Raw genomic sequence first — 14,013 nt, 5'->3', positions numbered from 1 at the left:
GGATTAGAAATATACATCCCATACTAAGTATAGGTCTGATCAACTGACTAGAACAAATCAAATAACTTGTGAAAGAAACAGCGCTTTTGAAAAGACCCTGGTGGTACAGTACAATGACTGTGCTAAATACATCAAAAATATTGTTATTGGGAAATGGAACATCATGAAGGCAAATAGGTTCATAGGTTCATACTAGGCTATCTGCCTGAGGGCATTTACAAGCCCAAGCCTAGCCCCATTTGTGGCTTTTTAGTATGGGGAACTATACCCATTATTTTGCTGTGCCTCTGTTGACACTGAGGTTATCCCTGGGGTATATCTGTGATCTCCCATCCATTGGTCAAGATTTCTCTTGAACAAAGCCAGCGAGGTGCTCTGCCTCACATGTGATTTTGTTCCACAGCATAGGGAGTCTTTGGGTGATGAATCTATCCCTCCAGGTTTAAGTCTCCGCCCTTGTGGCTCTGATGGATCTAGATTTTTGAGGTGAAGCATATTCATCAAATCTGGGTTTGACATGGCCTTGTATGTTAGGCAAAGGTCACCTCTGAGCGAATAGAGCTGGAGTTCTTTCAGTCGGGGCAGCATTTTGAGACCCTTTATCCTTTTGGTGAGGAACTTTTGTGGCCTCTCCAGCTGCTGCAAGTGTCGGGTCAGATACATTCGAATGGGGCATTGTACTCAATCATTGGTCTGATGAGTGATGAGTAAAGGGAGACTATGACCTCCCTTGATCTAGATGAGAATCCTTCATGATAAGGTGGGCAATGTAGAAGGTCTTCCTAACTACTTTAGCTACATGGGTGTCGAATGACAGACTACTATCAACCTGGGTCCCCAGGTCCCTGATAACTTCTTCTGTGCTCAGTGGATTGCCACCTATTTGGTAGCTAGTAACCTTGTTTTATGACTATCATTTTTGGCATTTAACTTTTGGCTCTGGCACCAGTTATCCGTTTCTGTGAGACCCTTCTGAAGGATATCTGTATCAGATGTAAGTAGATGCCAAACAAGAGTGGGCCCAGGACTGGCCCTGTGGGACACCACTTGTGACAGGCTTTGAGTCTGACATGGCGCCAGCAACTCTGACCCTGTGGGTTCTGTCACTCAGCCAGTTTGCAACCCATCTTGTGATGTATGGGTTGACATTTAAGCTGATGAGTAAGCTGAGTTTTCAATGATATAGCCAGATCGAGGTAGGCTGTATGGACTGCCTTTCCTCATCAATGGCTTTGGTGACTGTTTAAAGTCACAAGTTTAAAAGGCATGATCTGCCTTTGACAAAGCCAAACTGGGTTGGATCCAAAGTCTGCAAATTCCTATGTCTTTATTTATGAGGTCCATTATGATCCTCTCCATGGCTTTGCAGATAAGGCTTGTCAAGCTAATGGGCGGTAATTTCCAGGGTCGGTGGAGGCACCGCCTTTGTGAAGTGGTACCACAGTTGCAGTCAGAGGTAAGACTTTGATTAAACAGCTGTCCTAGCTGTGGGTTTAATTCCTCATTGAGTTCATGGAGGGACACCATCAGGTCCCATGGATGCTGTGTTTTTGCAGTTCCCACTTGGGCGCTGGAGATGTTTGGGGGCTGCAATCGTTTGGTATAGATATCTCTCCTTTTGGGGGGGAGAAGTTTGCACTGAACCTGTCAGCCAGTATGTTGGCAATGTCTGTAGGATCAGTAATCTTCACATCATTTTGAACTAGCTCTGAGCATATCTGGGAGTTTCCTCCCAGGTTTCTAGCTAAAGAAGGCCTTATGATTGTCTTTGAGTCTTTAGCTATTTTTCTCTCGAAATTTGCTTTGGATGATTTTATGAGAGCTCTTAGTTTTTACTTATAGTGATCAAGGGTGTCTACCTTTTAACCATTTTGCTCTATCTTGTAGTAGCTTCCTCCTTTTGTTGTAGAGTTTGTTTATGGCTGGGGTCCACCAGACTGGTTGGTACAAAGAGTCTTTGTTTTGCTTGGGATTGCCTTATCCATGCAGTCCTGCAGGTGCTGGTAGAAGGCATTTGTAAGTGATTCAGGTGAAGTTGGCTTTTGAGAAGTTCTTTACTGTGGTCTTTTTTATTTCAGGTGGGGGTGGGATGAGGACCTCCAGCGAGATTAGTTTGTGGTCTGATCTCACCAGTGAGGGGTACACCTTGTTGAACATTGTGCTCCCATGTTCGTGATGATGAGATCAAGTATGTTATCTCCTCTTGTGGGGATGGTGACTAGTTGTTCCATGGCATTTGAGTTTATGAATTCCAGGAACTTTTGGGATAGGGTGTTTGGGCTTGAGTAGTGTTTCCAGTCTATATTAGGGTAATTGAAGTCACCTAGTATGATGGTGTTTGGTGATACATTTATGCCCTCTAGTGTTTTCAGGAAGGCCATGTGAGGTTCCTGAGTTTGTGAGGGTGGCCTGTAACATGCTACAATTTGCAGAGCAGTCTTGCCTATGGTTAATTGCACCTGGATGGTCTCCGATGCATAGTCTTGAGGTGTGGGTGTCCTTGATGAATATGGAGCATGATATGAGGTAAAACCTGATGGTGCTCTCAGGAGCCTTGAACCAGGTTTCTGTCACAGCACAGACATCGATGTTCTCCATACTGAGAAGGGCCTTGCATTTGAGATTTAGACTTCTGGCATTGAGCAGCATTACCCTTAGTTTTTTTTTGTGTTCTAGGGTGGTAGGTTTAGAATTTGAGCCTTGCCTAAAAAAGGCACTATGGGGTGGCAAGAGCCTTTGCCAATATCCCAGCATGTCATCCCAGGCAGACAGACACTGGATCCCCTTTGAATGACACCAGTGTTTAAGCCAATTGTTAAAGCTGATCATCTTATCTCTGTATTGTGGCATCATTCTTGGTGAAGGTAGGATACTGCTCAAGGTCAGGGTCATACCTGCCTGGGCTACATAATCATGTCTCTTTTCATGTAGTCCAAGGAGGTCGCTTACACCAGCGTGGACAATGACTGAGTCATATTTGTACCTGCTGTTGAGAGACCTGAGTGCTTGCGTTATGTGGCGGATTCTAGCGCCCGACAGGCAGCTTACTGTGACCTTCTCCTTACTCAGTCTGGTGAGCGGGACGTCAGTGTGTCTGACTATGGAGTCACCAATGACCAGTGTGTCTGGCATTGTGTTTGGCCTTAAGGGCTGTGACTGTTTGACACTCTGACTGTGAGGTCTATGTGTTGCAGGTGTTGTGTTCTGAGGTGGTGGTTGTTTGGGTGTCTGCTTTGGTGGCCTCTGCTGTTTTGGTAGATTTTTGATCAGAGCCTCCGAGTATGTCTTTGTGTGTTTATGTGTATGATTTGAGGTTGTAATGGTACTATGTGAGACTGGGTCTATAGTGTGTGTGGTAACCTTCTCCTCCTGACTGGTCTTGCCAGTCCTATGTTGAGAGAGCTCAGCCTCCAGTTTATAGTTGCATCTCTCGCATGTATTTGTGTTTTGTGGGAGGAGGAGAGGGTTGTCTGTGTACATGAGGCAATTGTAACACAAATATGATGGTATTTGATACAATAGGAGCTCACCCCAATTTTGTAGAAAAAAAATCATGTAATTTCAATAATTTATTTGAGAAATATACCAGAGACGTGACACCAAGCAACAACAATACAGGACCACTAAATGCGGTTCCTGAAAACAAAGTTTTTATATTTTGGAAGGGAAATGGTTCTTGAAAACACACTTGAGTTTACTTTAACTTTGCAGAAGAGAAACTGTTCAACTCCTGGAGTGGTATATATTGCTAAAAGTTCAGTTTGCCCTAGTTTTTATGCTGGCAAAACTGAAAGTCCACTTAGGAAAATAATTTAAGAGGACTATTACAATGAAAAAAAAAATAAGAACACCAATAGTGCTTTACTTAAGCATGTGCAACATGGCAAGGGGTATAGACATTTCATATTTACAATTCTGGAGAAAATGAGTAAATGGGAATCAAAAGTGGAGTACAAGGAACTACTCTGGTAGATTAAGATGAATGCCAACTATCTGTCAGGTTCAAATGATTTTTTGTCTATTCAGCCATTTTGAAATTATGTTCAGCAAAACTTTGTGAGGGGTGTTTTAATGACACCATATGGAAATGATTTTACAGGAGTTAATTCTTTTAAAATTTCTGAACGAATGTGAACATATTTTTTATTCTGTCATTGTGTTATTGCAAGTCATATTAATCTAATTACTTAGGCATTCTTATTACAGTGTATTTTTTAGGTTGAGAAATTCTTACAGGTTATTAGTTAAATAAAGTTTTTATTGAGGGAAGGTGCCTTTCAATTATTTGTTGGTAATTAACGTTTTAATATATACGGAAGTGATGTTTCTATTGTTGTCATTCTGATAAAGTCCTGTTGGGACAAAAGCACATCATCACCTGTTTGATTAACAATATTTTTCACGTATTTCATGAGTGGTACTACTTTGTGTGCCCCTGTGGTTCACTGCCTGGTGCATTATTACCCCCCTTATTAACCTTATTATGGCATGAGGGAATGCAAATGCTTCCATTGCCCTGTTCATAAAATCCCAGATCACTCTGTTGAATGCACTGTCTGCATCAAGACTCACCAGCTACAGAGATATTTTATTACATTCTGCATCCCTCTGGATCATCATTCTTCTATTAATGTTGTTAAATCTTTGCTTCCCCTCATCAAAATCACAGTAATCCATATCTATCAATGCTGGCAACACTTCTGCCATTATTGCGCTTAGTATGTCTTGACAGGGCCCTATGCATGTTGTGTTGACTCTATTATCGCTGAAGTATATGTCTTTATTTTAAAATGTACTGCTACATATATTTCAAAAGTCTGCTGCACTAGTTGCCATGCTTCTTTTTTATCTACTTACCTGTCTTTCTGGGCAGTTACTTTCCTCATGCCTGCCCATGAGCAGAAGGAGATTCAGTTCATGTTCTTGCCGAAGAACACTTTCTTCTTCCTAACATAAACAAACATAACACAAAGGATTTAACTGTATTTTATGTTAAACACACTTGTGAGGAATGGTCAAATAGGCACATTAAAAATAACATTACGAATAAAATGTTTCCAAACCCTGAACTCTTCAGGTAAACCTACCATAAAACACCTGACAGCTGCAGCATAGGTATTTTTTTTAGAGAGATGAAGGTCTTTTGTGCTCTTTTAATCCACTGATTTAATTGATAATGCATCTGCACTACCATCCCCTATTGAAGTTCTCACATCAGGAATTTAGCAACTTCTTTTTTTCTTCCTTTGGTGATGGTACTTTGGAGGTCTAGTGAAACAACATTCCAGATTGTGCCTGCGCTCAAAAGCTTAATATAATCTACAATAAACTGCAATGATGATTCAGCCAGGGCAGTTGAAAATATTGGTTTGGGTTGCTTCATCTGTGACATACTGTAACTCCTCAGTCCTGGCTACCTGATTTCAGCTATGTTAAGTTCTTTTTTCTTTAAATTAAAAAAACGGTTTACAATCACCAATGTGAACTGCATTCGATCGAGAATGAAACTGTTGAAATGCAATTTTCCAATGGGCAGTTTTGCAAACCTGAATACATCGACTACACCACATCAAACGGGTAGTGTAGTTTGAGTATTTGAGTTCGGAATTTTTTTATGGAGATTGCGGTTCAGTGAGGAACAGGGAATTAACACATTTCTTTACTGCAGTGCGATCTTGGAATTGGTGTATATAATTTGCAGGGGGTGTGGGGGCGCAGCCCCCTACATGGGGATACATGGGAGTCTGACACCCTGCAAAATAGTAAAATACATGTACCGTTGACTATAGAATATCATGGTATGGTAAGCTGCATAGCATGGGTGACTGATGTCACCTCCTGCTATGTCAAATACATCAAACTGCGGGTGTCAATGTATTCAGTTTCAACCTGGAAGCCATTTTGTTGTTGTGGATTCAGGATTTTGGGTCGACCATGTGACCTGTTGCCCTATGGAGAGTCAAACTTTCAATAGTAAACCCTAAAAAAAAAAAAAACAACCCTTGTTTAACAGCTTTTCCCTTCCCTTTCCCAAACTTTTGCATTAAGTGTTGTGGGGAAGTGGCCCTCACACCATCTCCTTGTATATAATAAATTTAAAGATCACACCAATTTGGGGAGGAGGTGAGAACACTAGTTAGAAAAAGAGTTGTATTCAAAATATTGAGTCAGTATCAGCTAGGTTTCAATAAATTCCCTACTTGTGCTAATTTCTCAGTGTGGACTGGTTAATTAGCATGATAGTTTGAAGAGAAGATTCGCAGACAAGTATGAGCACAATGAGAAAGACCTCATTACTGGTTCATTACCATCTTTCTGAATTGAACACTAGCACTGTCAGAACTAACCATGCTAGTGTTCTCCCTAGTGACCCATGAATCCTAATAGCAGTCCCCCCCCACACACACACACACACCACATCCACTCATCAACAACCACACCACCCACATTGATCATACTCACAGAAACTCTCAGCCATTCACTTGTACTAACAAACCAACATACATCCAGGCTTTTAATTCCCTACTTAAACCCCTAGTGCGACCACCCAGGCAAACACACACACACACACACACACACACACACACACACACACACACACACACACACACACACACACACACACACACACACACACACACACACACACATACACACAGTCTCATTCATGCCTTTAGACATGCACACATATGTCCACACACATATATCCCTCACACCAACATCATTGCTGGCCTTACTTTCATTGCGACTGCTCCACAGAGTAAAATTGTACTTTGTCAGGCATTGCAAACATTTCTGGGGACAGCACATACCTAATTAGCATTAGTCACACCATTGGACTGCTAAACTAACATGCGGCTTCACCGGTGAGACCGCTCTCCATGATTAGGCCCCTAGAGGAAAATCTCCTCAGTTCTAGGGTGGTCTCTGAATTTGACAGACTTAGTACAATATGAAAAACTTCCAAGCTGATATATTGACCCCAAAGTGAAAGCTTACAATCCCAAACACTTGGAACAGTGATTTTTTCCCAGGGAAAAAAAAAATCACTGCTCCACAAAAAATAAAAAATAAAAATAAAAACTTCAAAACATTACATGAAGTGGGGGGCTTCGCTCCCCAAAACCCCCTACTTAAATATACCAAGCCTGAGATTGCACTACAGTGAGGAAAACAGCAAAGTAACGGATGTGGCCAAGCGATTTCTTTCCCAGGGAAAGAAGTCGCTTATATGCCGTTTCGCTATTTTGCTGTTTCGTGCTTTCAAATTAGATCAAGATGCATTCGAATGATTGCGTCTTTGATTATATAATAGGAACCCTTCTGCATTGTACTAAGCCTTTCTGAATACCAGGGATTGTTTTTTCAACACTGTGAATGAAATGCATCCATACATACATACAGACACATACATACATGCACAAGCGCACACACACACACACACACACACACACACACACACACACACACACACACACACACATATTTTATATATATGCATATGGTTGACTAGGCAGCTGACTGACAGGTGTGTGAGAGAGCACAAATCCAGGGGTTGGGAAATTTGCCCTTACCCCATGTTTGCGTGATCTTGGAGTTAGTATATATAATTAGCAGGGGAGAGGGGGATGTTTCTTTTTTTATTGTTATTATTACTATTATTATTACCTGTTCTGCTTTGCTAGCAACTGCTTAAATCTAACTTTCCTCCAAAACATCATGACTTTAAAGTTTAAATACCTACCAGTGGCATAGCTGGGGGAGTGGGGGCAAGAGGGGCAGTCCACCCTGGGTGGCACATTATTCACTTTCACTTACTGAGGGACTGCAAAATACTGTTTTTGTTTAAGGGCGCTCATCTTTAAGAACAGTTAATTGTCCAGTCGCACACACCTGTCATGTCTTGTCTGTGCATGTGGTGTTGCACACATGTCCTGTTCTTCCTTTCCACCCATGAAATTTAACACTCACTGCTGCCTATTTATACCAGGTAAGTGTTCGATACACAGAAGTTGTAATGCTTTACATGGTAAGGGTGTATGAGGTGCGTATGTGTGTGTGTGTGTGTGTGTGTGTGTGTGTGTGTGTGTGTGTGTGTGTGTGTGTGTGTGTGTGTGTGTGTGTGTGTGTGTGTGTGTGTGTGTGTGTGTGTGTGTGTGTGTGTGTGTGTGTGTGTGTGTGTAAAATACCCCAGTTAGGGATACCTGGTTGTTAGTGTTACTCAGGCACAAAACCTGTACCTTAGGTACAAGAAACAAGAGCCTGAATTCTCTACCCCTCCCACCACTTGTGATTCAAGGAGTTAAGTCCATAGCTCTCAACTGTCCAGAATTTCAAAGAATGTCTGGAATTTTTGGCTCATACTTTTAGTCTGTTCCTCTTAAAATTTGTGGTTTTCTGGCAAATAAGGACTGAAATCACTAAATAATGACAGCCATTTAAGTTTCAGTTTTCCTATCTTTCAGGAAATGCATGGTAACACAAAACATTTTATTCTGGCAACTTTCTAAGATTATACAAGCAATGCTTACAATGTGTCCCTGGTTTCGGGCCTTTGTCCCCCCGACAATACATTTTGGCTTTTTCCCAGCTTTCTTGTGCTGCAAAGTTGAGAGATAAAGTTGAGTGTCAAGTGCATTTTACAAGGAGCTGAGAGCTTATGCCAAGTCTGTTTCCAATGTGCAGCTGTTGTTTATCAAATGATATCACTATTGTGCTAAAGTATTTAAAAGCATGTTAGTAGCACAACAGGTAGTTGTTGTGTTGTTGTGTCTTTCGGCTTTTCCCAGTTAGGGGTCGCCACAGTGGAACTCCGGTCCGCTAATGACTGGTAGTTGATTTTTACGCGCCGAGTTACCAGCCCTGATGCACAACCTTCAACGAAGGTACGCCCATTCACACATATCTCTGCGCAGAAGATGCTCTAACTGAGAATCGAACCGGACAGCGTCTTACTGTGAGGCGACAACGCTACCGCAGCACCTGCACAACAGGTAGAATACTTACTTTTAATGCAGATGGCTGTGGGTTCTACTCCAGCAGTATGTAGATGGATTGCTGATACTGTACTGTGTTATACTTAAAAGGAGTTAGATGTTGCAGTCCTGAGAATGTCCTCCTTTGGAGGAGATACCTAGTTACTATGAACCTGCTGTCAAGTTTGCCATCCATTTCCTATTGCAATATTACCAGCCTATCATTTTTAATGTAACATAGGCAATTTATTCTTCAGGGCAACAGGCACTTTATTTGTAGATGAAACAATGAAATATAAAGTTGTTTGCTAGCAGCCACATCTTCATTAGTTACAAATCTTAATGTGGAATTATTTAGATGACTTTAACTTCTGCAGAGTGTGTGCATATTTACTGATAGTGGTGGATTGTAATGACAGAAGTTTGAGTAGACATTTATGATGGAAATATTCTGAATTGGGCAGTTTTATTGGTTCATACATTTTGTTTCATTGCTTACTGGAAAATGTTCAAAACAATAACTTTAAAACACGCTCTAACAAGTATGCTGTATTATACAAGGAATATGATTTATTACAATTAGGAAGTGAATCAAAGAACGCATTTATTTTGCATGGTCCTAAATATGTGTGCAAGGGGCCTATGGTTTCAAAACAGTCCAAAGGTAAACTTTATCAGCTACTGGCCAGATGCATTTTCTTTGAATGTGGGGTTCAATGCTGATTCAATGAATGTGAGTTTCAAGGTCATAGAAGTTTTAATGCTAAGTCTATTTTCATTGAGAGAGTATACTGTTTTGTTTAGCAGATATATATTAGTATTTGTGCAATAAATTTTAAAATAAAAGTTTTAAATTAAATCCAAATAATCACTGTAGAAGTAAAGCATAAAACAGTATGCACATTACAGTGTTTATGGTAAATGGGGAGAAATAGCCAAGTAATGGGACACTGGAATGACTGCAGGGGGAGGGCTGTGTATGGGGGGGCTCCATTTGATCATGATTTTGTGAGGGGGGGGCAGTAAACTCAAAGACAGCCCCGGGCGGCACAAACTGAAGCTATGCCACTAATACATACAAATACCTTTTCCTTTTTTAAGCCTCATTTCCACTTGTAAAATCCCAAACACAAATATCTGAACTTTAGCTGCACAGAAGACTCAAAGAAATAATTTCTTGTCTATTTTTTTAAATAGGGATTAGTCCAAGCTTCTGTTTATTTTTATGGTTAACTTCTACCAGTTCATTAAGAGTCCTCCCTCTGCAAATCACAAAGCTATTGTTATGATCTTAATTATATGCAAGACAAGGTCCGAAAAAGTTAGTCTAAAAAGCAATGCTATTATGTGTAACATTATCACAGATCAAACAGGATTATCCTCATCTCCAACACAACCAGGTAAAACTAAATATCTACGCATTAATCTGTTTCAGGAAGTACAGTTCTTTAATGTGAGGGAATGCTGCATTCCTGTTTTCATCACCACTATCATTTTTTGTAGATTGAATATCCTCTCCATAATAAGAGAAAACAATGTAGCAGTCTTTGTTTACTGGAGCAACAACTCAAAAATACAGATTTTATTCTTCAGAGTTCTTGCCAACTATTGCTACTTAACAAGAAATGCCATTTGAAAGAAATTAAATGGTAAACCATTTGATAACATTCTGATTACTGCTCTCCTATCATCAATACTCTGGCTATATGATCTCAGTTGTAATAGTCAGCATACGTACAAGCTGACTAAAACATTTGGCAGTTTACCATAGAGATTCAAGACTATGATCTGGTAATGAACTTCATCCTCCAGTCCTTGGTTTGATTCTGTCAGTTTCTGTTTACCTCTACTATAACTATGAACAATCATTTAACTAATATTTAAATAATATTCCTGGGCTGCCCCTGGAAAGACAGTTAATATAGGTTCAAAGGTACCTACTAGGCTATTGAGCTGTGCAGATCTCAAGAAACCTAGCCTTACATTTCCATGAAAGTTTTTAACCCTTTTATTTTGTATACAAATAACCCATAGAGATGGACCAAACAAGGGTATGTTGGGACATGTGCCTGTTTTCCCTTTCAGTTAGGGACAGTGGTGCTAAACTGGGTGTGGTTGCCCACCCATCTGATCAAATTACATTTGCATAGAGTAAGACAAGTACTTGGATTTACGTGGAGTGGAAGACCGTTCCATAAAAAAGGTATTCTACGTGATACATACCTATCCCAGGTCTATATCAGAAGCTCGAATGGTCAAAAGAGCGAACGCTCTTTGATCGAGCTTTAAATATCAAAGGCACTAAACTGCGAAGACACAGAACAGCGTTTTTTTTTTCCCAGGGAAAAAAATTGCTAGGCCATCTTCAGAAGTTTGCCATTTCCTCCTCTGTGGTGCGATCTCAGAGTTGGTATATTTAAGTTGGGGGGGGTGTAGGGAGCGAAGCCCCTCACTTTTTTCTGTGTTTGCATTTTTTTTTTTTTTGCGGAGCAGTGACTTTTTAATATTTTTTATATTTAGATATAAGCTGTGCTATAAAAAGGGACTTCCTATAACAGTGGATATGTGGTTCATAGGCAAGTACTAGGCTAGCTGCCCTTGCAGGCCAGTTTAAGCCTAGCTAGTCTCCCTTTTGTGCTCCAAATAACCTATCTCATTTGGTTATAAGATGGCCAGACCCATTCTAAGGCCAATAATTATATATTACCCCCAATGAGAATAAATGAGATCATCCTACTGAAATCCGTGGTTTGGGATCTAAGGTCTATGCTAACAATGGACCTCTCCTTTTTGATCACAGTTCAGTTTTTTTTTTATTGCCATTGATTATAATAACGCACCAGACTTCCAGACACAAAAAACAGCACAAATACCTACTGAAACGTTTGAGGGACTCATATATGGGATAAAGCATTTAGGAGTTGCCTCTGTCCATTAGTAGTACAGTGGGTAGCCCTGGGGTAATGTTTTGTTTCCCATCCACAGGTCTAAGTTGCAGCTGAAAACAGAGATGAACTTTGTTTTATGTGGATGGGGACTCTGTTCCACATCAGCTGTATCCTCTGTAAGATACACACCTAAACCATTCAAACAGTTATGTTGATGTTACAGAAGAGGTTTAGTTGCCAAGTATTTCTGATGCCATTTGACTTGCTGTTGTGTAGTAAATCCATCAACAATGGATCACAGGATGCTTTTTATGCAGACACAGATCACCTGTTAACAGTCTGTAAAATACCAGGTATAGTGACAAGGCTTTGAGTTGATCCATGTAGGACATGTTTAGGCCTTGTATCCTTTCCGTAAGGTATTTCTGTGGGTGTTTCAGTTGTTGCTTGTGTCTGGAAAAAGGGGTTATTATAATCAATGACTGGCTTAATGAAAACTGAGTAAGTTGTGATCAAAGGAGAGGTCCATTGTTAGCATAGATTCCTAGATCCTTAACCACGGGATCAGTTTTCAGGTGTGTCTTGTCAATGAGATAGTTACAAGGGGAGTTGTGCTTGCCAATGGGATACAGTTATACTGCTCTTGGCATTTAGTTTTAATCTATGCTTTTGATACCAACTACTTGTTTGAGACAGGCCCTCATGGAGGATCTTGGTGTCCTCTGGGGAGTTTATGATTGAAAAAAATCAGCAGTCATTTGCAAACCTGGTCAGTGACAAACCCTTAACATTAGCTTTGACCTCAGAAATGTAATTGCCAAAAAGGAATGAAGTAAGGACTGAACCCTAGGAGTACACTGCTAGTGAAAGGTCTTTTGAAGAAGGTAGAACCACCCGCCATAACTTTGTGTTCTAGTTGTGTGCCAATTTGCTATCCAATGGGTTACATAGGGATTAATATTTAGCTGGAAAAATGTATCTATGACACCTGATTGTGGGGTGCTGTTGAATTCCATGGTGAGATCTAGATATGAAGAGTTCACACTGTTTTGCCCTAGCCCATTGTTTCAGTGACTTTTTAAAGTCACCAGTTTTAAGTAAGCAGGACCTGTCCTTGACAAATCTAAAATGGGTTGGGTTGAGAGAGTATAGGTTAACTATATCCTTATTCATTAATTAAATAATGATTCTTCTCATAGCCTTACAAATCAGACTGGTCAGGCTTATGGGTCCAGGATTACATGGTTCCATTGTAACCCCACCTTTATGCAGGTAAATGACTGTTTTGAGGCTGATATAAAATAGCTTCTGTAGGAGAGCAGACATATCATGTTTCAGGATGACAAGTTGTCTGTGGTATGTTAGTTGGCCCCACAGATGTCCTGTTCTTAGCCTTAAATACTGCCTTGAGAACTTGTTCTTTAGAAATACAGAGGGGGTGTAGGTGGAGTATGTACACTGCTGGCATTGTTTCTGAGATTTTTAACACAATTAAAGAAGGCTTTGTGGTGGTTATTTTATCTTTATATTTAGCTTTGACTGATTTCAGAGCCCTCTTTTAGTTTAACAACAGTATTTCTGACATCTTGTGAGTTAAGATTTATTTTTGCCTATGAAGTTTTTTTCTTTTATTCTAGAAAAATATTTTTTATATTTCTTTTACTACCTGGTGAAGTTATCCAGGTAACAAAATAATGACAGTAACTAGCTAACTACATTAGTTCATGATTCTCTATTAAGTTGAAGTAGTGCATTAGCAACAACGCAGTATCAGTAATTCAACATGTAACACACTTGCCTTTAATACCAGGAAAAATCAAAAGACTGTGGAATCTATACCCATACAAGATGTTTACATTTTTCCAGTGCTGAATATCTGTTACTTGTAGTTCTCTAGTTCTCTCCTTTCCTGCACTTTTACTAGCTTATTAGTCTAGCACTTTACCAAACGTCTTGTAGCAATTATTGTGGAACACAAAAGTGCTACCAGCACTAAACGTTCTACAAGGAAACATCTTCAGTACTAATTATTAATGCCCATCCCTCCAGGCATGTCTAAAGGTCAGTTCCCTGTTTTTTCTCCTATTAACCTGGTGAGCTTGGGCATCCTGAGGCAATGTAGCAACTGTCTCATGTACACTGACAACCCT

The sequence above is a fragment of the Protopterus annectens genome, chromosome 1.part0 (genome assembly GCF_019279795.1).
Source record: "Protopterus annectens isolate FY-2018-M chromosome 1.part0, PAN1.0, whole genome shotgun sequence".
Taxonomy (NCBI): Eukaryota; Metazoa; Chordata; order Ceratodontiformes; family Protopteridae; genus Protopterus; species Protopterus annectens.
Note: the sequence above shows the minus strand (reverse complement) of the source record.